The 25,634-nt window shown below is 42.6% G+C and overlaps 1 protein-coding gene and 1 pseudogene across 2 annotated transcripts in view; one reads left to right on the top strand and one right to left on the bottom strand.

The window, feature by feature from the left end:
- Nucleotides 1–25,634, top strand: part of LOC308532617 (phosphofurin acidic cluster sorting protein 2-like) — a gene marked incomplete at both ends in the record, with an annotated part of 57,067 nt that overhangs the window by 13,180 nt on the left and 18,253 nt on the right. The gene's annotated exons all lie outside the window — the stretch shown is intronic.
- On the bottom strand, nt 22,706–24,715 carry LOC308532555 (phosphofurin acidic cluster sorting protein 2-like; annotated as a pseudogene). Its single transcript has 3 exons — nt 24,603–24,715; nt 23,405–23,589; nt 22,706–23,348 (listed from the first exon to the last, which is right to left on the bottom strand). The product of its transcript is annotated as a phosphofurin acidic cluster sorting protein 2-like (transcript).

Raw genomic sequence — 25,634 nt, 5'->3', positions numbered from 1 at the left:
CCTGTCAGACTGGCTATCATCAACAAATCAACAAACGACAAGTGCTGGAGAGGATGTGGAGAAAAAGGATCACTTGTGCACTGCTGGTGGGAATGCAGACTGGTGCAGCCACTATGGAAGACAGTATGGAGTTTCCTTAAAAAACTGAAAATGGAACTCCCATTTGACCCTGTGATCCCACTTCTAGGAATATATCCCAAGAAACCAGAAACACCAATCAGAAAGGATATATGCACCCCTATGTTCATAGCAGCACAATTCACCATAGCTAAGATCTGGAAACAGCCTAAGTGCCCATCAGTAGATGAATGGATTAGAAAACTGTGGTACATCTACACGATGGAATACTATGCTGCTGTAAAAAGGAAGGAACTCTTACCATTTGCAACGTCATGGATGGAACTGGAGAGCATTATGCTAAGTGAAATAAGCCAGTCAATGAAGGAAAAATACCACATGATCTCACTCATTCATGGACAATAGAGACCATCATAAACTTTTGAACAATAATAGATACAGAGGCAGAGCAGCCTCAAACTGATTGTCAAACTGCAGCAGGAAGGCCGGGGAGGGTTGGGGGGCAGGAGGTAGGGGGGTAAGAGATCAACTAAAGGACTTGTATGCATGCATATAAGCATAACCAATGGACATAAGACACTGGGGGATAGGGGAGGCTAGGGGACTGTCTAGGGCGGGGTGATAAAATGGACACATATGTAATACCCTTTGTAATACTTTAAGCAATAAAAAAAAAAAAAAAAAAAAGAGTATATGTAGAGGCCAGGACCCTTTGAGTAGTGTCTGTTGCCTCAAGCTAGCGAAACTTAATAAGACGATATTGTAGGCTAGTAGAGATACGGAATAAGACTCCAAACCCAAGGATGGATGAAGAAACTGCAAGTCATAGAATCAATAATGTTTGTATGGGGCGGGGGGGGGGGCGTGGATGGTGGTGGTCACAGTCATGAGGAACAACAGGTTGTTGTGTTAGGGCTGGCAGTGTCTAATAAAGAGTTTGATTTCCTTTTTACATGGAAGACTATTGAATATTGTTAAACTGTTGAAAGGATGGTCAGCTGAAGATGTGAAGTTTTATGCCAAAACTGGTACAGTATTTCCTTTAACATCATGGTCTAGGACAGCATTGTTGGATATTGGAGATACTAGATAAGTGAGTTTTGACTCTCTTTCACTGATGGGGAGGGATCTAAGGAAGGGGCAGGCATGTGAGAAGGGATTAGTGTAGATTTCTTTAGTTGTGGCACCAGACAAGCCATTCCATAATGAGGCAGACCCTTAGAAAAAGGACAAGGAGAAGTCTGAATGGGGATTTTTTTCTCTCAATGATTTCTCATACTGGCAACGAATAAAGAAGCTGATGTTTAATTTAGGTTTGGATTGGGCTGTGGGTTGCATGGTTGTGGTCGCAGTCATGAGGAACAGGGTGTTGTGATAGTGCTGGCAGTGTATAATAATGAATTTGATTTCCTTTTTACATGGTAGACTATTGAATATTGTTAAACTAATGAAAGGATGGTCAGCTCAAGATCTGAAGTTTTTTGCCACAACTGGTCCAGTTTGTCCTTTAACAACTTGGTCTAGAACAGCATTGCTGGATATTGGAGATACTATAGAAGTGAGGTTTCCCTCTAACAGTTTCACTGATGATTCACAGCATGTTACATTTGCCCCATACATAAGTAAGATATTAGGAATAAGGGAAATTGGTTATGGTGTACATGGTTATTATCTTCACAATTTTTCTATAAATCTGGAAGTATTCAAAAATGAAACATCCATTAAAACAACACTCAAAATCCTAGGAAATGGTAGCAACTAATCATAATGGAAGGGACCACTGAAATGACGGGGGAATATGGGAATTGTCTTAGAGGAAACACCACCTCCCTACAATATGATGGACTATGATGGAACTGGAGGAAATGAGAGAGAGAGGTCAGTTTGGTTAAAATTTTAGGAGTGAAGAGGAAGGTCTCTGTTCTATGACCAGAGTGTCTGAGATTTCTTCATCCTCTTACACCCCCGCCCCTCCTGGATGGTGAAGCTGAGGCTTTGTGATGTCAAACCACACCATGGAAACCACTGATTTTGGGCAACCAAAGCTGAAGTGAGTGGCTCCTCATTCACCTAGAGAGTTTATATAGAGGCCTGGACCCTTTGAGCAGTGTCCGTTGCATCAAGATAGCCAAACTTACTAAGAAGATATTTTAGACTAGTGGAGATAAGGAATAAGACTCCAAACTCAAGGATGGATGAAGAAAGTGCAAGTCCTAAAGTGAATTAGAAGTCAGTTTCTCAACTGCACGACGAAGAAGTGGATAACGTCAGAATACCTTATTCAAAACTACCCCTTCCCCAATAATTCCTCTCCCAAGATTCTGGCCTTGTGCTTTTTGGCCACAGACACTTCCTCATTCAATCCACTGTCATCCATTTACAAGCACATTTCCTAAACATTTTCCAAAATTTTCCCCAAAACCAATGTCTTTCTGTGATTAACTTGTTTCCAAACTACATAACCAAGATAGTGCCAACGGTAACTTTGGACTTTAAGCTGAATGTACACAAGAGGGAGAAAGACAGAAAGAATCAGATAATTGTATTTTACTACAGGAAGGGCAAAACCTCCAGTAAGCAAGACAACAACCTCCAGTAAGCAAGGAAGAAAAGAAGCTGATGTTTAATTTAGGTCTGGATTCGGGGAGTGGGATGGATGGTGGTGGTCGCAGTCATGAGGAACAGCGTGTGGTGTTAGTGCTGGCAGTGTATAATAGTGAATTTGATTTCCTTTTTACATGGTAGAGTATTGAATATTGTTAAACTCTTGACAGGATTGTCTGCTCAAGATGGGAAATTTTATGCCACCATGGTACAGTTTTTCCTTTATCTACTTGGTCTAGAACAGCATTGCTGCATATTGGAGATACTAGAGAAGTGAGGTTTCACTCTGTTTCACTGATGATTCACTTCATGTTGCATTTGCCCTAAACATAAGTAAGATATTAGTAATAAGGGAAATTGGGTATGGTGTACATGGTTATTATCTTCACAATTTTTATGTAAATCTGAAACTATTCTAAAATAAAACATCCAGATTTTCAATCCCAGCAACAACACAGAGTGGGTAACTATTAAGGAACCAGCTCTGGCCAGTAGACTTCCCCACACCAGTTTTAAGTGTAATAGAGACGATAAACCCAAGCTATGGGACAGAGAGACCCTTTAGCCTCAGTGGCCAACCCAAAAACACTGCCACCCAGAGGCTGAGCCACAAACTGACTCTTAGCTAAATAAAAATTAAGGCAGTCTGGGAGTCAAATATGGCCTGCTTTAAAATGCGGACTGTGGTTTACAACAGGGAGGAACAGTGTATCACAGAGAAATTCAACACTCTCCTGAATTCCTGACAGGACTAAGGCAAGCCAGACTGACGAGTAGAAGAACCGAAGGACCTTCACTACTGCAATTTGTTTTTCTTCTTTTTTATTTTTTATTTTTTCACATTTTAACTATGAAACCATTTTTTTCCTTTGTTTTCCCATCACCTGATTTTACCCTTTAAATTACTACATTTTTATTTTTTAACCAGTATTATTACTGCTACCATTTTACCATTTTTCAAAGTGCCATTTTATTTTCTCTTTATTTTATTTTGGGATTAGTGTTCTGTATTCTGTTTCATGATTTCTCTAGCATCAATTTTCCCTACCTCAATTTTACCTCTATGCTAAAGCCCTTTCCCTCACTTTTCTCCTTTTGTTGTCCTGTTTCTCTTACCCTACTCCTGCTCTAGATTTTCCCTATTCCTTCTGTTTACCTCCTGTCAAAATTTCACCCTACTTATATATCCTATTTCCAATTCATTGCTCTAAAACCTTATACACATATCCCTTATCTTTCTTCACTATCCAATTTTTTTCTTCTTTTATCTTTCTATTGTTTTGCTGCTGTTTGCTTGATTGTTGAGTATATTGGTTTTTTTGTTGTTGTTGTTGTTGTTTGTTTGTGTGTGTGTGTGTGTGTGTGTGTGTGTTTAGGACTGGTTGTGAGGCTGTTTTTCTTTTTCTTTTTCTTTTTTTCTGCTGGTTTTTACCCTCGCTCCAACCCCTCCCCCCTGGTTATTTTTATGCTTCTGTTTTCCCTTGCCTTTCTAGATACTATTGGTTGATTCAAGGTTGCATTCATCTCCAGGGAGCTGTTGCTGGAGTTTGTTGGGATTAGTGGTTGTTATATAGGAGTTTTCTCCTCATATACATAGCCTCTTCCCCTCATGTACTTCATTCTCTCTTTTCGCTCTTTTTTTTTTACTCTCTTTTTTTTTCTCTTTTATTTCCCCCTTGTTTTTATCAATTTCATTTTTCACTACTTTTTTTTTCTTTCTTCCCTACTTTTCTTTTCTTTTCTTTTTTCTCTTTTATCTTTTTCTCTCCTTTCTTCCTTGTCCCATAATTCTCTTTATGCAGGTGGTCACCATTTTGGGGGGTTATTAATATCGTGAATATATTTGTGTTTAGTGCCTAGTACATGGTGCCTTGTTGTGTTGTATTTTGTGCCTTTAAATCAACGCAGCAGATCCAAGAAACAGCAGCCTCATGAGCACCACACCCTCTGCTGAGGAACAGCAGCTGTACGTGAAGCCTCCCCACACCAGCCAGAAGAGCCACCACAGCTGTGAACAGCACCCACCAGAGGAGCTGCTGCCAACAGAGGAGCAGCTGCTACCACAACTGCCCGAGGAGCAACCACAGCCCAAGGAACCACTGCCACCCAGGGAGCAGCCACTGAATGACTCAACGTCTAGATCTGTCAGTGAGATCAATCATGGGTAGACAAAGAAACCGCCAAAGGAAAGAGAAGGAGGACTCTCCAGAAAAGCAGCTAAGTAATACAGAGGCATGCAACATGACAGAAAAAGAATTCAGAATAAGGGTCCTAGAGTGCATATACCGGATGGAGGAAAACATCAACAACCTCTGCAAGAAGCTAGAAGAAAAAGATGAAAAAGTCAACTACCTATGCAAGAAGCAAGAAGAAACAGATGAAAAAGTCAATAACATATGGAGGAAGCTAGAAGAAACAGATGAAAAAATCAACAACTTAAGTAAGACCCAAGAAGAAATGAAGAGTGATATAGCTGCAATAAAAAACACCATTGAAAGTTTCAACAGTAGACTAGGAGAAGCGGAGGACCGAATTAGTGAATTAGAAGACAAGGAAGCAAAACACACTCAAAATGTACTGCAATTGGAGAAAAAAATTAAAAGACAATAGGAGAGCCTAAGGGAGCTTAGGGACAACATGAAATGAAACAACACATGAATAACAGGGGTGCCAGAACAACAGAAAGAGGAACAAGGATTAGAAAACCTATTCAAAGAAATAATATCAGAAAACTTCCCTGAGGTGGGGAAGAAAAAAGTCACACAAGCCCAGAGAGTCCCAAATAAGGTGAACCCTAAAGGACCCCCACCAAGATACATCATAATTACCATGGCAAATGTTCAGGACAAAGAGAGAATCTTACAGGCTGCAAGAGAGAGATGAAAAGTTACATACAAGGGATCTCCCATTAGATTATCAAATGATTTCTCAACAGAAGCACATCAGGCCAGAGAAGAATGGACGAAAATTTACAAAGTGATGCAAAGCAAAGGACTGAATCCAAGAATACTCTATCCAGCAAGGCTATCATTCAAACTTGAAAGGGAAATAAGAAGCTTCACAGACAAAAAAAGGCTAAGGGAGTTTATCACCACCAAGCCAGCAATGCAAGGAATGCTAAAGGGACTGGTCTAAAAAGAAGAAATGCAAAGCTGAGAAAGAAAACACCCACACAAAAAAAGAAATGGCTGCAAACAAGTACCTTTCAATAACAACTTTAAACGTAAATGGACTAAATGCTCCAACCAAAAGACGTCAAGTGGCTGAATGGATAAAAAAACATGACCCATACATCTGCTGTCTACAAGAGACCCACCTCATTAGAAGGGACTCACACAGACTGAAAGTGAAGGGATGGAAAAATATTTTTCAGGCAAATGGAAAGGAAAAGAAAGCTGGGGTAGCAATACTTATATCGGACAAAATAGACCTCAAAGTGAAGGCCATAACAAGAGATAAGGAAGGCCACTTCATAATACTAAAGGGATCAATACAACAACAAGATATAACCCTGGTAAACATATATGCACCCAATGCAGGAGCACCCAAATTCATAAAAAAACTCCTGGAAGATATCAAAGGAGAGATCGACAACAATACAATCATAGTAGGGGACTTTAATACACCACTGACAGCACTGGATAAGTCCTCTAGACAAACAATCAGCAAAGATACAGCAATTCTAAATGACTCACTAGATCACATGGACTTAATAGACATCTTCAGAACACTTCAACCCAAAGCCACCGAATTTACATTCTACTCAAGTGCTCATATGACATATTCAAAAAGAGGCCATATATTGGGTCACAAGCAAAGTATCCCCAAATTCAAGAAGATTGAAATCATAACAAGCATCTTCTCAGACCATGATGGCATAGTATTAGAATTAAACTACAATAAAAATTACCCAAAATACACAAACACCTGGAAGCTGAATAGCATGTTATTAAATATTGATTGGGTTACCAAGGAGATCAAAGAAGAAATTAAAAACATCCTGGAAACTAATGACAATGAAAACACAACAATCCCAAACCTATGGGACACAATGAAAGCAGTCCTGAGAGGGAAGATTATAGCTCTACAGAACTATCTCAAAAAACAAGAAAAAATGGTAGTAAATCATCTAACTCTACAACTCAAAGAATTAGAAAGAGAGCAACAAGAAAACCCCAGAGTGAGCAGAAGGAAGGAGATAATAAAGACTAGAGCAGGAATAAATGACAATGACATAGAGACCAAAAAAGCAATACAGAAAATCAATGAAGCCAAGAGCTGGTTCTTTGAAAGGATAAACAAGATTGACAAACCTCTAGCCAGACTCACCAAGAAGCAAAGAGAGAGGACCCAAATAAACAAAATCAGAAATGATAGAGGCGAAATAACAACAGACCCCACAGAAATACAAATGATTGTTAAAAAATACTAGGGACAGCTCTACTCCAACAAACCAGAGGGCCTGGAGGAAATGGACAAATACCTAGAAAAATACAACATTCCAAAACTCAATCAGGAAGAAGGTAATAATCTCAACAGGCCAATAAGTATGGAAGAAATTGAAGCAGTCATCACAAAGCTTCCATCAAACAAAAGCCCAGGACCAGACAGCTTCACAGGGGAGTTTTACCAAACATTCAAGGAAGATCTAAAACCTGTCCTCCACAGACTACTACAAAAAATTCAAGAGGAAAGAACACTTCCAAGCTCATTCTATGAAGCCAGCATCACCCTAATACCAAATCCAGGTAAAGACAACACAATGAAAGAGAATTACAGGCCAATATCCCTTATGAACATAGATGCCAAAATCCTCACCAAAATCTTAGCAAATCGGATCCAGCAGTACATCAGAAAGATCATACACCATGGCCAAGTAGGATTTATCCCAGGGATGCAAGGATGGTACAATATCTGCAAATCAATAAACGTGATACATCACATAAACAAATTGATAGAAAAAAACCACATGGTCATATCAATTGATGCAGAAAAAGCATTTGACAAAATTCAACACCCATTTTTGATAACAACTCTCAGTAAGGTGGGAGTAGAAGGATCATACCTCAACATAATAAAAGCCATATATGACAGGCCCATAGCCAACATCATACTCAATGGACAAAAACTAACACCATTTGCCCTAAGAACAGGAACAAGACAGGGATGCCCCCCTCACCACTCCTGTTCAACATAGTACTGGAAGTGTTAGCCATTGCAATTCGGCAAGAAGAAGAAATAAAAGGCATCCAAATTGGAAAAGAGGAAGTAAAACTGTCCTTATTTGCAGACGACATGATATGATACATACAAAACCCTAGAGACTCCATCAAAGAGCTACTAGACTTAATACATGAATTTGGCAATGTAGCAGGATACAAAATTAACCCCAAGAAATCTGAGGCATTTCTATACATCAATAGTGAACTTTCAGAACGAGAGATTATAAAAACAATCCCATTTACCATCGCACCAAAAAAATTAAGCTACCTAGGAATAAACTTAACTGAAGAGGTAAAAGACCTCGACTCAGAAAACTACAGGACATTGACAAAAGATATAGAGGAAGACATAAACAGATGGGAGAACATACCATGTTCATGCATTGGTAGAATCAACATCATTAAAATGTCCATACTACCCAAAGCAATCTATAAATTCAACGCACTTCCCATTAAAATATCAACGGCATACTTCACATATCTAGAACGAACTCTCCAAAAATTCATCTGGAATAAAAAAAAAGACCCTGAATAGCTGCAGCGATTCTGAAAAAGAAAGAAGTAGGTGGGATCTCAATACCAGATATCAAGCTATATTACAAAGCCCCTGTTCTCAAAACTGCCTGGTACTGGCACAAGAACAGGCATATAGATCAATGGAATAGAATAGAGAGCCCAGAAATCAGCCCGAACCAATATGCTCAATTAATATTTGACAAAGAAGGCAAGAACATACAATGGGGCCAAGATAGCCTATTCAATAAATGGTGTTGGGAAAATTGGACAGATACATGCAAGAAAATGAAACCAGACCATGAACTTACACCATACACAAAAAATAAACTCAAAATGGATAAAGGACTTAAATATACAATGGGAAACCATACAAATACCAGCAAAATCCAAAGGCAACAAAATCTCAGACATGTACCGAAGCAATTTCTTCACTGATACAACTCCTAGGGCACTTGAAACTATAGAAAAAAATGAACAAATGGGACTATATCAAAATAAAAAGCTTCTGCACAGCAAAAGAAACCATCAACAAAACAAGGAGAAAACCCACTGTGTGGGAAAACATATTTGCCAATGTCATATCTGATAAGGGCCTAATCTCCAAAATTCATAGGGAACTCATACAACTTAAAAAAAGGAAGTTAAACAGTACAATCAAAAAATGGACAAAGAACTTAGATAGACATCTTTCAAAAGAGGACATTCAGAAAGCCAAGAGACATATGAAAACATGCTCAAAGTCACTAATCATCCGAGAGATGCAAATCAAAACAACAATGAGGTACCATCTCACACCTGTCAGACTGGCTATCATCAACAAATCAACAAATGACAAGTGCTGGAGAGGATGTGGAGAACAAGGAACACTTGTGCACTGTTAGTGGGAATGCAGACTCGTGCAGCCACTATGGAAGGGGATATGGAGTTTCCTCAAAAAACTGAAAATGGAACTGCCATTTATCCCTGTGATCCCACTTCTAGGAATATATCCTAAGAAACCAGAAACACCAATCAGAAAGGATATATGCACCCCTATGTTCATAGCAGCACAATTCACCATAGCTAAGATCTGGAAACAGCCTAAGTGCCCATCAATAGATGAATGGATTGGAAAACTGTGGTACATCTACATGATGGAATACTATGCTGCTCTAAAAAGGAAGGAACTCTTACCATTTGCAACGGCATGGATGGAACTAGAGAGAGTAATGCTAAGTGAAATAAGCTAGTCAATGAAGGAAAAATACCACATGATCTCACTCATTCATGGATAATAGAGACCATTATAAACCTTTGAACAATAATAGATACAGAGGCAGAGCTGCCTCGAACAGATTGTCAAACTGCAGCGGGAAGGCCAGGGAGGGTTGGAGGTCAGGAGGGAGGGGGGTAATAGATCAACCTCAGGACTAGTATGAATGCATATAAGCATAACCAATGGACATAAGACACTGGCAGATAGGGGAGGCTAGGGGACAGTCAAAGGCAGGGGGGAAACAGGACACATATGTATTGCCCTTTGTAATACTTTAAGCAATAAAAACAATAAATAAAATAAAATAAAACATCCATTAAAACAACACTCAAAATCCTAGGAAATGGTAGCAACTGAACATAGTGGAATGGACCACTGAAATGACGGGGGAGTATGGGAATTGTCTTAGAGGAAACACCACCTCCTTGCCATATGCTGGACTGTAATGGAACTAGAGGAAATGAGAGAGAGAGAGGACAGTTTGGGAAAAAATTTAGGAGATAAGTAAAGGTCTCTGTTCTATAACCAGAGTGAGATTTCTGCATCCTCTGCCACCACCGCCCCTCCTGGATGGTCAAGCTGAGGCTTTGTCATGTCAAGCCACAACATGGCAACCACTGATTTTGGGCAACCAGAGCTGAAATGAGTGGCTCCTAATTAACCTAAAGAGTATATGTAGAGGCCAGGACCCTTTGAGTAGTGTCTGTTGCCTCAAGATAGCGAAACTTAATAAGACGATATTGTAGACTAGTAGAGATATGGAATAAGACTCCAAACACAAGGATGAATGAAGAAACTGCAAGTCTGAAACTGAATTTATGTTTGTATTTTTTTTGGGGGGGGGGTGAGATGGATGATGGTGGTCGCAGTCATGAGGAACAGGGTGTTTTGTTCGTGCTGGCAGTGTATAATAAAGAATTTGATTTCCTTTTTACATGGCAGACTATTGAATATTGTTAAAGTATTGAAAGGATGGTCAGCTCAAGATGTGAAGTTTTATGCCACAACTGGTACACTTTTTCCTTCAACATCATGGTCTAGAACAGCATTGTTGTATATTGGAGATACTAGAGAAGTGAGGTTTGACTCTGTTTCACTGATAGGGAGGGATCTAAGGAGGGGGCAGGCATGTGAGAAGGGAGTAATGTAGATTTCTTTAGTTGTGGCACCAGACAAGCCATTCCATACTGAGCCAGACACTTAGAATAAGGCCAAGGAGAAGGATGAATGGCCCCACCCCATAACAAAGAAACAGAATTTCTGGGGATGAGGCCCAGAAATCAGGATTTTAAAAAGATTCCCAGGTGATTCTAATGCACAGCCATGGTTGAGAACCACTGTTCTAGACCCACCCATGTTGTTGCAAATGGTAATATTTCCTTGTTATTTATGGACCAGTAAGATTCCATTGTACATATGCACCACATCATCTTTATCCAGTCATCTGTTGATGGGCACTTAGGTTACTTCCGTATCTTGGCTATTGTAAATAATGCTGCAGTGAACATAGGGGTAGAGCATAGGCGTAGAGCTTTTAAAGCTCTCCTAATATTAAACCATACTTGTGTTCCAGTATAAGCTAAGGAAGTAGATATACTCATGTTTAGTCCTCTTAGTCACATTTATTATTAAGTTGGTCCACAGCTGTTTTTATGTATGTGCCAAACTTCCTTTATATTTTGATATCTGTTGCATTAACTTCCATATTAAATTTGTATCCACATATGTTTATTTTCTACTATTTGGATTTTGTTGAATTTTTGTAATATCATTAAATATAAAATGTAAAGGAAGTAAAAATCACCCAGGTTTTTTAACAAAATTCTTCCAATTTTTGTTTTCTTACTAAATTATTTTTATTCACTCAATGTGCTGGTGAACATACTCTAAACATTTTCATCATTTTTAATGGCTGCATGCTATTACATTTTGGGATTGCATCATATATATTTTTAATCAATATTGTGATGATGATATTTAGCTTTCTTTCTGTCTTTCCTATTCAGACAATGGATCAGTAAATGTGTTTGCACATCACTTTTGGACAGATTTCTAGGTACATTCAAAGGGAAGCACACTTCATTGTTATACATATTGCCAGAGTGTCCTCCAGGGAGGTAGTTTCAACTTGCATTCCCCAAGTTCATGGAAACTGTCAGGTTCATGCAGCCCTGCCAATCTGATCTGGGAAACAGCTTTAATTCTCACAGCACTCCTTACTGGTAATTCAAGGTGAAGATAAACAAGTTGTTGTTTTTAAAAAATTAATATCATTTTTTAAAAAATATATTTTACCGATATTTTACAGAGGAAGGGAGAGGGATAGAGAGTTAGAAACATCGATGAGAGAGAAACATCGACCAGCTGCCTCCTGCACACCTCCTACTGGGGATGTGCCAGCAACCAAGGTACATGCCCTTGACCGGAATCGAACCTGGGACCTTTCAGTCCGCAGACCGACGCTCTATCCACTGAGCCAAACCGGTCTGGGAGAAGATTAATATCTTAAGGAAATAGCAAAAGGAACTTCTTGGAGCTAAATCACAAATATTGAGAAGGGTATCTCTCCAAGATGCAAGGATAAGAATCATAAATGATACAGACAATTATTGCAGATACATGAGACCAAGAAACTCTTTGCTTTTATGCGAGAAATCATTATGATAAGATTAGTCACAGAAGCAAATACCAAACTGCTTATATTTGTTCTTCCAGTTTATTGTAAATTTAATTTTACATTTCTTGAAAGTCTTGGAAGTGTGCTACACAGTCACTTCTCTCTCTCCCCCTCTCCTCTCTCACTCTCTGTTATTCTTTAAAAATACTGTCTCCATATTACTGGGTATTTTTCCACACACACCAAAAAGGAGAAAAATGTACATTCAACATTGTCGTTTTGTGACTTTAAAAAATAAAGTAACAAAAAGGACATGCTTTAGATTAAATTCTAGTTCTAGAAATTTATCTTAAGAATATAATTATCTATGATGGTGGGATTGGGCCAGGTGCTGGGTTGCTTCCCCTCATGGAGTTTGTAAACCAGCATAGGAGAGAGCTCCTCAAAGCAAGCAGACAGGACAAAATAACCACAAACCCATAAATGCTGCAAGGAATCAGTAATCTGGAATAGAGAGTCATGGCAGGGCGGGCTGGGGGGAGAGAAAAAGGCAACGTCTTGGATTAGATGGTCAGGGAGGTTTTCTCTGAGAGACTTTAAGCTGAGTCAGACAGCTGAGAGTGTCTGATACTCAGAGAGTTGGGAAAAGAGCTTTGCAAAGAGAAGGAAGAACATCTGCAAAGACACAAAAGTGTGTCTCAAGGACTGAAAGGAAGTCAGTGCTGGTGTTTTGTGAGTGAGGCTGTGAGAGACACTAGTTGAGGTTGGGAGGTCCATGGGACACAACAAGCCAGTGAGTCATTCTGTTTTATGTTTTAAGGACAATGAGAAGTCATTAAAGTGTCTTAAGCAGGTAGGGTGGGATGGCTGGTTTTAAGTTGAATGGATCACTCTGGTTGCAGGGAGGAGAACAGGTGGAAGACAGGACAAGATCAGAAGCAGAGAGAGCAGAGGGCCAGCAGAGGGGGAGGGTGGCCTGAACTAGGACAAGAGCAGGAAAAGTAGAAAAAGAACTGACTCCACTTGGAGATGAAATCATGACATGTCAATGGTGGACTGGGTCCTGGAGATACAAGGTAGGGTAAAATCAAAGATGACACTTCATTTTAGACTAGGGGACCTCCAGGAGGGCCCATAAAGGGTTAATATGGGGAAGTGTTTGTACTCCTGAGTGGTGAGCAGGAGAGAGGGCAGGAAGGTATTTAGATGCATAAGTCTTGGATGCTGGTATGAATTTGGAAGAGGAGGCGCTACTGATAATAGAATGTAATTGAGTAAGACAGGGAAACAGGGCAAAGGAAAGTCACAGTAAAGGTAAAATTGGGGAGTGAAAACCAGGACAGGAGGTCAGAAAATGTTACCACACTTTGAATGCTGCGTCAAAGCAACAAAGTGGGGAGCTTTTAAATTATGAAGCCAGGGAAACAACTTTAACCACACTTTCCTTTGACAAGTTCAGGAAAAAATAATTTCATTTACAGATGAGCAATAGGAAAAGTTGAGTACTGGAAAGAGTGTGAAAAAATGGCCACTCATACATTTTAGGGAAACATTTTATTGGGACAAGCTTATTAGAGAATAATTGAGAGCAGGGGTCTTCAAACTACGGCCCGTGGGCCACATGCGGCCCGCCGAAAACGTTTATTCGGCAAGCGGGTGTTTTTTGCCGCTGCTGTGTGCATAGGAATTTGTCCATAGTTTTTTTTTAAACTATAGTCCGGCCCCCCAACGGTCTGAGGGACCTTCAACTGGCCCCCTGTTTAAAAAGTTTGAGGACCCCTGATTTAGAGCAACCATACATATAAAAATATTCAATCTTTTTGACACAACTCCAATTTGAACTTATTTTATAGGAATTCAAGAAACAGTGTAAACGTTGAAATATATGAATACTAGTAAATTTATGACAACACTGTCATCATAAAATTTTGGCATTACTGCAACATCTATCAATAGACAACAGAGTAAAAGACAATATTTTGCATACATAATGAAATACTTGTGCAGTTGTAAAAAGGAGTCATGTTATCTTAATTTAGACATGAATTTTCTATGATGAAGTTTAAATTAAAAGCACAAGTTTGTGTGATCCTATTTTTAATTACCTATATGTGTGCCTGTATGTTACCAGAAAAACATGCAAGTCCATTACTAAATTATTGTGATCAGGATTTTATTTTTAATTGACAAGATATTAAAAGAATCATTGTTCATATAATTTGATTCTATAATTCTATTTCCACTGATAGAGATCCTCATAAATCATTCAAAATGCTATACATTTTATAAAGAAAGATATCCATCACAGCATTATGTATGTATTTTAAAAACAAAAAGAGCATAAAGACCCATTTAGGCAATACTTAAGCACATGATGGTACTGAAACAGATGAAATATTATGCCGCATGTTTACAGGCAACAGGCATTTCTTGTGAGATAAGAATGACAAGATGGAAACTATGTCAACATTCACAGGATAATACTAGGAACAAATATACTAATATGTTGCATGTGATTGTCTCTGGGTGATGGAATCTGAGGTGATTTGACTTCTGTCTGTTTGTCAGTGGACTGAGATCCAGGACTGCTCCTGGGTAAGAATTACTCTTTCCTTTGAAGGTCCCAAGGGCTCAGGCAAGGTCTTGGGGCCCAGAAGACATGAGTACTGTCTGCCTAAGGGGAGATCATGTGGCTAAGCCTCCAGGAAGGATTGGCTTCCCCCAAGCTGATCATTCAGATACGAATCAGTAAGAAAATAATACCCAGCAATGAGCTTGCTCAGTAAGTAACATTGGGTGTTGGATCTCCCTGAACAGTGTCTGAGAATATGGCTCTAGAGCAGCGGTTCTCAACCTGTAGGTCGCGACCCCTTTGGGGGTCGAACAGCCCTTTCACAGGGGTCGCCTAAGACCATCGTAAAAAATATATATAATTACATATTGTTTTTGTGATTAATCAGTATGCTTTAATTATGTTCAATTTGTAGCAATGAAATTGTGGGTCACCACAATATGAGGAACTGTATTAAAGGGTTGCGGCTTTAGGAAGGTTGAGAACCACTGCTCTAGAGCACCTCAGAGAAGCAGGCCATTGGATAAAGCCAGCATCCACTCTATTCTATCCATTGAGAATTTGTCTCTCAGGGCCAGACAGGCAACCAAAGGAACCACCTCAACAACTCTTTGAACACCAACTGACAAATGCATTTGCAGAGCATGCCCTGTGCTTCTCTGGGCACTTGAAGAAAAATGTGGAGGGAAATCCCAAGGTCCTTGCCCCCAATCAAGGAAGGCTTCAAGCGATCACTTTTGATCCACAGGCGTTTATTGATACCTAATGGGTGTCTACTCCTGCCCTGGGCACCTAGGTACAGAGCGACCAGACATGGTGGAAGTTTGGTCCCCAGATCTCCTGGCACCAGGTCATAAACTTGTGCAAAGGGGAAATAACAAGACATGTTAACCTGGATTATCTCTGATGCCAGAGATAAGACCTGGCACCATGGAGCCCCAGGGAAATGTGGAACTAGGCTGAGAGGGAGCATCAGGAGCCCCCCACCAGGTCAGGCATGAGACTGCCTCAGGGCTCCCATCTGTGTCCTTACTAATGAGGCTCCAGGGAGGTTCGGCTTCCTCTTCCCTCCAGGTTCCTTGACTCAGATGCTGCATTAATCACTAGGAAGGCCTCTGCCATTCAGTTCCACCCGCTGAGTAGGTAAAAGTTGGATTATTTGGAAGGTCTCCCTGAAAACCTGTTCCCCATCGCAGATGTGGGTCTCCACAGGGCGAAGGGAAATAATGGGTAGGGAGGTGGGTGGTAGCTGTTGTTTTGATTTTTGTTTTCTTGGTCCAGGGCTCCGTAAATAACATGCTTCAATTCATCCCACCTCCTCACCACCATTCCTTGCAAGACAACTTCCAGGTTTTATTGACTCTTATTACCGCTAATCTCCATTCCCTTCCTTTCCCTCCACATAGTAGCCACTTCAAAATTGGCATGTATGCTTAAAGAATTTATGTCTTTGTATGTCTGTGTGTTTGATAGACACAGGAAGTGTTGTGTTAAAAGTCCCATTGTGTTTCTCACTGTCTATTTTTACACTAATTTTTATGGTCCACTCTCCTTGCTGTGTAAATACTCAAATCCCTGCTTGTTTTATCTTTTTTACCAAAACATTCTCTCTACACACAAATTTTCTTAGTCTAAATTGAACCCTATCACTTTCTGCTTAAAGCATTTCAAAAACATCCATTTACAATTAGAAAAAAAAAAAATTGGAAACCAGCCTATGAGGTCTCCTTGTCGGCGCTCCTACATACATCTCCAACCTCAACCAGTGTCCTTCTCTTTCTTCTGCTCCCCACACTTCAGCCACACTGGCTTTCATTCTGTTTGCTGAATTCACAAAACTCTTTCTTTCATCTCAGCACCTTTGCCTTCTCCCCCTCCCCCACCTCATCTCTAGGATGGGCTTTCTCTTTCTCAGCCTTCAAGCCTCTCCTAACTGTGAACATTGGTGCAGCCCTTCTGGAGAGACTTAGGCAATATTAGTCATCCTGGGCCAGGTTCCCTGGCAGCAGTGACTCCTGGGAAGTGGGACAGAGTTTAGTGAAGGAATGACCTCAGAAAAAGAAGATGGAGGGAGGTGAGCAGACATGTGGACTCAGCACATTACGTTCAGCCTGGTCTTGAGAGGGGATCTGGAAGAGGAATTGTACCCATTGAGTGATTCCCATTTTAGGTAAGGAGCCAGGCTTATCTACCCAGTACCAGTCATTACTGACCTCCCAGGGTAGTGGACTGGGAGCACCTACCCGCTGAGGACAGGGGAAGGGCCATCAGGAGCCATGAGCAGCCAACATCCACAGCAGCTGGGAGGGGGGATGGCTGAACCAGCCAGTGAAGTTGCATCCACTAGTAAAACCTAAGGTGTGCAGGGCCTTTCTGCTAGAAATTCATTCTTAGCAACATACTCCAGAGAAGCTACATTCATGTGCCCATGAAGGATACAAGAAAGTCCATGTCAGCATTGTTTATGACGGTGGAAAACTAGAAATAAGCTAAATGTCCTTCAACAGGAGAAGAAAGTTATCATAGTAAATGCCTAGTAAAGCGGTAAAACTAATGGACTGCAGTATGTGTGGCAATGTGGACAAATCTCAAAGCATGATTTGTGTGGAAAAGAAAGTGTCAGGGTACATTCTGAATGATGCTATTGAAATCAAATTTCAAAAATGCAAAAACAACTCTAAATTAACTTGTGTGTACACAACTTTTGAGTAAAATTATAGAAACCTACTTAGGGACAAGCACCAAGTGGATGATAGTAGGTACCTCTGGGGAGGAAAACTGGGATGGAATCAGGAGTTCAAAGGTCTCCCAACTGTCACCCTAATGTTCTATTTAAAGACACACAGGCAATGGCAGAATTTAAGATTTAATAGGAACACAGGTGATCACAATTTATTCTACATAGATTTTATCCTTTTACATTTAATCCTGAATAGTCACACTTTAAAAATTACAGAAAATATTCACGTGGCCCTATGTACACCTTGAGTGATACTTCTGTCTTTTTGTTTTCCCTATACTATCGTTTTACTTTCAGATGATAGCAGAAGAAAGTACACAGATGATCCATTTTCTCTGTTTAGGCTCCATCACAGCACTTTGCCACATTTCATCATGTCACAGGAATTTGTTAGCCATGCTGTTCATATACAATGCAATTAACATCGCGTAAGGATATTTATGTCAGTGGGAAAATACTCATAAAAAAGGCTAATGTCCTTTAGGTGGAATTGACAGGACAAGTTTTGGGAACCCACTTATTCCAGGTGTCTCTTTGCTATCTATTCTAGCCAATATTTCCTGTGGTCCATTCCCACCCAGTGATGCTGATCAGAAGAACCAGATTCATGCTCTTAGACTCTGAGGGGTTATATTTTGACACAGAAGGCCTGCTCTCCCCACTGTATCCCAGCCAAAGAAATGTTATTCAAAAAGTGATCAGAGGAGATTGGGCGCTTTGAGGGTGTTATGGCCATGGACAGGGAAGCATCTTTCAGATGCTCAAAACTCAGCAGGAAGGCGGGGGGAATGGGGGGGGGGTGAGGTGAGGGGGAAAGATCAACCAAAGGACTTGTATGAATGCATATCAGCATAGGTGATGGATGTGGACAACATGGGGGAAGGGAGAGGGGGAGGGCAGGATTGGGGGGATAAGGTGATATTGGTGGGGTAATGACACATTTGTAATATCTTATTCAATAAAGAAAAAAAAATGATCAGTTCAAGATTGAGAATGAGAGGCCTATGGTGATTCTTTTGCTCTTCGGACTTAGCAAAATTATATATATGAATATTCAAATATATAAGAGCATATTTCATTTTGCTAAGTACTTCTAGATGGCCCTCCTGGGTGCCTGTACTAGTTTACACTCCCATCATAGCCCATGATGTTCCCATTTGTCCCATAGCCTCACCAACATTACCCATCATCACACTCTAATTTGTCTTGCAGATCGGTGTAAAGAGGGCCTCATTACTTCTATGACTACAAGTACAATTCAACATCTCTGCATATCTTACTACAAGTGCAATTGAATACCTCTTCATACCTTGTTAACGTTTTGGGTTTCCCTTTATGAAATTCCCTTTTCATATACACAACCCATTTTTATGTGACAGACATTTCTTATAAAATGTATCTATTACTCGCAACAAGGGATTTCAGAGATCACTTGCAGGTTTTAAGATAAAGCTCCCATAAACATTTGTGCTCAGGTTTCTGAGTGGATGAAAGATTCTATTTCTCTGGCATAAATGCCCCAGAGAGCAATTGCTGGGGTGTGTGGTGGTTGCATGTTGAATTTCATAAGAAACAACCAAAGTACTTTCCCCAGTGGCTGTAATAGTCTACATTCCCACCAGCACTGTATGAGTGAGTTTTTCCACATCCTCCCCAGCATCGAGTGTCATCACAGTCTTTTGTTTCAGTTAGTCTCCTTGTGGTCTAAATAACCTTTTCCTAATGGCTTATGATGTTGAACTTTTCCAGTGCTCATGCGACATGTTATAGCCTCTTCAGTGAAGTGTCTGTTCATTTATTCTGTTCAATTCTCCAGTGAACCACCTGGGCCTGGATGCCCTTCCTTAGATGCTTTAACTACAAATTCAACTTCTTTCATAGACTAGTCAGGGCATCACTTTCTCTTGAGGAAGGTTGTATAGTTTGTTTCCTCCCAGGTATTGGTCCGTTTTGCCTAACTGGTTAGCTATATGCGCACAGCGTTTTTCTCTGTTTCTTGGTCAGTCTGGCTAGAAATCTGTTTGTTTTACCAGTATTTTTAGAAGCAGTTTTCTGGTTTGTTGAAGGCTTTTCAAATTCTTTGTTTTACTGATTTCTGCCATTATGTTTCCCCCTTTCCTTGTTTCTTCTAAGTCACTCTGTTGCTCTCTGTAATTTTCTATTTGGATACTTCAATCTCTCTTCCCAGCTGTAATGCTTTCCTTAAAAGTCTATTTAAAACAAAAACTCTGGCTTTGATGGCTGCTTTTGATATGCAGCTTTTCTTTATTGTTTTTTAGTTGGGAGTATTCCATAATTTCACTCATTATTTCCTTTGAACTCAGGGTTTGTATAGAATAGACTTCACTTCAGCTTCTGCTGTATTTTCTAAACTGTCCAGATATTTGGTGATTTTAAAGCTATTCTTTATTATTAACTTCTTACCTTAGTGCATTAGGGTTAGAGAATATATAGGCATGAAGCATGATGGTTCATGAACATATCAATGGAGAAAAAAACATATATATCTTCTTTGGAATTTATTGAGACTTCCTATGTGGCATAGTATGTGGTAATGATTTATTTTGTTTAAAAGACTGGGTATTATCTGTTAGTCTGATATAATATGTCTAACAAAGCAAACAATAACTTCCATTTGTCAAATTTTCTTATTTTAAAAAATCCTTTATTGCTTCCCATTTCATAGGTCCTATTTCAGATGGCAGGTTTAAAAGTAATGAATTCTATTTTGCAAGACAAGGTGCTTTCCCATAACTTAAAGTACATGCACTTAAACGTATCCCTGTGATTTATTACACATATCTATATTTTCCTCAGCAAGACATGCTCTTTAATATGCCCTCCTTTGTATCATTCCTCTACCCTCATCCACTACACAGTGCTGACACTAATATTTTAGATTTTTTCCACTCTTTTCCTGTAATCTTTTAGTCAAGAATAAAATGAGCATGGGGCCACATGGCTCACTTCTGGGATTTTTGGTTCTGGCTTCACCCAGGACACCGACCCCTCATAGAATCTCCAATCTGCATCTAAGGAGAAAAGAGCTTAGCCCAAGGCCTTGTGGAGAATCAAATGAGGCTGAGGCTTTGTCACGAGGCAGAGAAAATGGCCAATGAGCTCAACCACAGCCCGTGCAGCAGACCTCTCCACTGTCCAGGCACCCAGAGAGCACTTTCCAGGGAGGACCCCGCTGAGTTTCTACAATAAACCTGTGAGCTTGACCCTAGGTCAGTGATGGTGAACCTGTGACACGTGTGTCAGAGGTGGCATGCAAACTCATTGGTTGATTTTTCTTTGTAACATGGCATTTAAGTATATAAAATAAATATCAAAAATATAACTCTTGCCAAAGCCGGTTTGGCTCAGTGGATGGAGCATCGGCCTGTGGACTGAGGGGTCCCGGGTTCGATTCTGATCGGGGGCATGTGCCTGGGTTGCGGGCACATCCCCACATGTGCAGCAGGCAGCTGATCGATGTTTCTCTCTCATCAATGTTTCTGACTCTATATCCTTCTCCCTTCTTCTCTGTGGAAAATCAATAAAATATATTAAAAAAAGTTTAAAAAATATAACTCTTTGTTTTACTATGGTTGCAAATATCCGAAAATTTCTATATGTGGCACGGCACCAGAGTTAAGTTAGGGTTTTTCAAAATGCTGACATGTAGAGCTCAAAAGTTTCGCCATCACTGCCCTAGGTTCACCCTGTGGTAGAGGCACAAGCACTCAGAGACATGAAGTGCCCTGAAGACACCCAGCAAGCAGGGGGCCGCGTGACCACTGTGCTGTGCAGGGACAGGTGCTCACCTGGTACATAGTTGGACCCACACCTGTTGGGTGGAACACATGTTCTGTCATAACACAGAGAGATGAGGGCGAAAGCATAGGCCCTGCTCAGGAAGGCCGGCAGCTGGTACTGCACCAGTGTGTCTAGCCGGTGTGCCTGGGGGGCTGCACCACACACCTATTTTTTTAGGAAAGCACGAGTGGATGGTGTGGGGCCACTTGGCGGGTTGGCAGCTGGGGCCCAGGGCTGGGCTGACTGCACTCCATGTTCTGCTCAGGATGCCCGCAATGGGAGGCCAGTCCTTGGCATCTGACCACCAGCTCTGAGTCCTGTGGAGGCAGAGTCCTGGCTTCCAGGAAGGGCAGGTGGAGAAGGGAGAACCCTTCTCGCTGGGAGTGTTAGGGGTCCTGAGGCCAAAACTCACCTTCCATGATTCTCCAGCTCAGCACTGCCCGCCTGACCCCCAGAGAGTTCTGGTTAATCAGCAGAGCAGTTGGGGCTCCCAGTGGGGGCTGCACATTAGCTTCCGGGTAGTGAGCACTTTTGTACTTAAGAAGGTTTCTCTTTGTGTTTCCAGGGTGGGTTTCTGTACTAAACTGAAAGGTGAACAGAAAAGCAGGTGGGCCCTCCTGTGCTTGGCATCTGCAGGGTCGCAGGCAGGGCTGGAAGGTGCAGTGAGAATGTCTGGAGATGCAGATGGGGAAGTGCTGGATGCGGAAGGACCCTGGGCTGCCAGCTGGAAGAACTTCATTCCACACCACACCTTTGATGAGGACCCGCAGAATGTTCTCCTGCTGCTTCGCCCTGCAGACCAATTTGCTTATGCCCCCAAGCACTGGCTTTTGGATTTTGGACTCCATGCCCTTGTCCTGGTTTTCTTGGGCAAAAACAACACCTTCTTTTTCTTCTCCTTGGTGAGTCCTGTCATGCACATGGTGGGTGTTCCTTTGGCCTGGCCACGGCTGGGCAGCCTGCTGACCTGGAGAGACTCAAGGTGCACGTGGGGGTGTTGTTGGCGGTAGGCAGGTCTTTCTTCTTCAAGTCTTTCTTCCTGTCTGTGGGCTGGGCTGCCGTCCAGTAATCCACCTGCCGCTCCATCAGCTTGGCGCCATCACACTGGCTGGGGGAGGACAAACCCCACTCACTGACAAGATGAATGGGATGACAAGGCATCATTGGTGAACAGAAGTAGGGACAAAGGGAAGGATAAAAGCAAGCTGCAGCCCAAGGGGGTCCATCATCTGAGTCTCCCGACGTGTCTGAGGACTGTTGCACTGTCCCAACTTTCACCTGCCACCCTGAAATGAATGAACTATAAGGAATCCTCATTGGGTGTCTTCTGCTTGTAGGAGAGCAGGGCTTCCTCGATGGGAAGCTGAGAGGAACAGTTGTTCCCGTGATGTACTGCGTGATTCTCGTCACGATATCCAGTGTGTCTTGTATGGCGCTCTGAACCTCCAGATTATGGAACAGGTCCCATCAGGCCAGGTCCTGGGAGAAGCTGTTGTAGCAGTAATGCATGGAGCCCAGGTACCTGGCCACAACGTTGGAACCCAGCGGGACGACCAGGAAGTGCACATCGCCCAGCCAGCCGAGCATCTTGTAGGACAGCAGCTCCAGGAAGACCCGCAGCACAGCGCTCAAGTAGTGCTGTGCCCCTTCCACCAGCATCTTCAGCGGCTTAAGGGGCTGGGAATTATCGTTACAGTATCTCTGTATCCACCAGATGATGGAGCTGAAGGCCACAGGACGTCAGCCATGAAGCAGATGCACAGCACAGGCAGCATGTGCCCCTGCGGGGTGTCCGAGGGGAACTGCTCCTGCCAATCAGAGGTTTGACCAGGATGATGTTCTCTGGCAGCTGGTCATCAGAGATGAGTATGCGGTTCAGCTGGTAGTACGTGGTCTTCCTGGGGATCTGCAGCTGGCTCCCTGGGTCTGGCCATGCTCATTGTCTGGGCTCTTGGCTCACTTGTTCTATGGCTGTGCCGTCTGCCGCCCCTTCAGGAACCTGCCCAGCCATGGTGGCGGGGATGCTTCCCCTTGGCCTTGGTGGAGGGCATGAGAGACTCAGTCTTGGTGATGCGCCTAGTGAGCAGCATCTTCTTGGTGAGCATGTCCAGGGCTGAGGTCTCTGCCTCCGGGCTGTCCGTGGGCGGTGCTGGGTGCTCCCCTGGGTGGGCATGCTCTGGGGCTCTAAGTGGGAGACACTGTCACTTGGCTATTGCTGACTGAGCTTGGTCTTTTTGGGCACTTCAGCTGGACTAGGAGGCTCCTTTGTTTTGCTTTGTTTGTTTTGTTAACCCTCAGCAGAGGTTATTTTTCCACTGAATTTTTAGAGAAACTTGAAGGGACGGGGAGAGACAGACAGGGAGAGAGGCATCGATGTGAGAGAGACACATGGATTGCTTGCCACCTGCATAGCCATGGCCAGGGCTGGGGATCAAGCCTGTAATCAACACAGTTGTGCCCGTGACCAGATTTGAACCCGGCACCGTTTACTCCGTGCGCCAACACACTAGCCCTCAACGGAACCAGCTAAAACTCGGAAGCTCCGCCTGGCTCTGGGCACCATGGATGCTCCCCATGTCCATTTCTGAACTGAAAGGTGACAGGCCTTCGCAGTGTGGCCTGAGCTTGGGTTTGGTGGTGCTGAGAAGGCTGTCATCTTCTTCCCTGTCGGGGCTACTGTCACTGGTTCTCCAGCATGTTAGACAGAAGGTGCGGGGCCTCCTCTACTTGGGGACATGATCTGCAGGGTCCTGCTCACGGTCCAGGGCCTCCTCTGACACTTAGGCCCTGCTCAGCCAAGCCACTACTTTCTGCTTGTCATAGACCTTGTTGTGACTTTCAATAGTCACTGCTTCCTGATCCAGTTCCTATCCATGGGCGGCATCTTCCCCGGCCTCCTGCTCAGAGAAGCTCTCATACTCCTTTTTAGAGTAGTGATTTGTAGACTTGGTCTTGGGCCGGCCTACATGGCGCTGTCCACACGGTGAGTGGACTGGCTAGAAATGGAGGAGGCCCACATTCAGGCGACATTGGGGGAGGGGGTGATGTGGGCCGCCGAGTCTGAAATACTGTCTCTGGGCTGTTTGATGCCTGAGGGCTCATGTGTTTTCTGGCACTTTGGCCATAATTGCAGGCTCCTCTTGGCTGCGGGCCCTGTGGATGCTTCCGTCTGTGTCTGTGAGCTGGAGTGTGCCAACCCTTCAAAGAACAGTCTGAGCTTGGGCTTGTGGGAGCTGAGGGTGCTGTTCTCATCCTCCATGTCTGGGCCACTGTGCCTGGGGTTTCGCAGTGTGTTAAATAGAAGGTCCATGTCCCACTCCAACTCTGGGACACGCTCTGCTGTGTCCTGCTCGAGTCCACAGCCTCCTCCAGCACTTTGAACTTTCCCAGCCACGCCACCACTTTTTCCTTGATATTTTGTGGCCTGGTAATGCACATCTTTCCTAATATCCATGGCCTCTACTTCTTGAGCATCCCCATGTCAATGCCCTTCTCAGCCAGGTTCGGTCCATAGGCGGCATAGTTGCTGGCCTATTGCTCAGAGGAGAAGCTCTGATGTACCCCCTCGGAGTAATTAACCCTTGACTTAGCCTTGCATCTGTCCTGTATGGCACTGTCCTCCCAGTGGATGGGCTGGTTGGACAGGGAGCAATCCAGATCTCGGCCACTTTAGCAGAAGCCTCCTCGGCCACTTTGTCCACCCTTCAGGGTTCGCTGCCTGACCTTGGCCATGCGGATAGCGCCCTCAGGGAGTGTCTTCTAGCTCCAGATGGTCTGGTTCTTAAAGCACTTCCTCCAGTGCAACAGGGCCTGTAGCTTGTTGCCTTCTCACAGAGGAAGTGGGGGTCCTGCAGTGAGGTCAACCCCAGGACTGTCTCCAGTTGTTCACTGGGGAACAGCATACTCCCGTAGGATGTACTTGGAGCCCTGCATCTTCACAGTGATCACCATCGATATGAGGTTGGAGTACTGCATCTTCATGGCGATCACCATGGAGATGAGGTCCTTCTCCAACTCTTTGAACACCACCATCTTCATTAAGGTCAGGTTGCACAACCTGGGCACGAATCTGAGGCTGGGGCTGTCCAACTCCTGGGTAGCAAACAGGTTCTTGGGCATTGGTGTTGAACCTGGGCACAGGGATGGGGGAGCGGGAGGTGTAGAGACCAGGACTGTGGGCAGCAAGGTAGTTGCATCTGCTTACAACATACAGGTCCTGCTGCATTCTG

Source organism: Myotis nattereri (genome assembly GCF_964212035.1).
Source record: "Myotis nattereri genome assembly, chromosome: 16".
NCBI lineage: Eukaryota > Metazoa > Chordata > Mammalia > Chiroptera > Vespertilionidae > Myotis > Myotis nattereri.
This window is presented reverse-complemented; position numbering and strand designations above follow the sequence as displayed.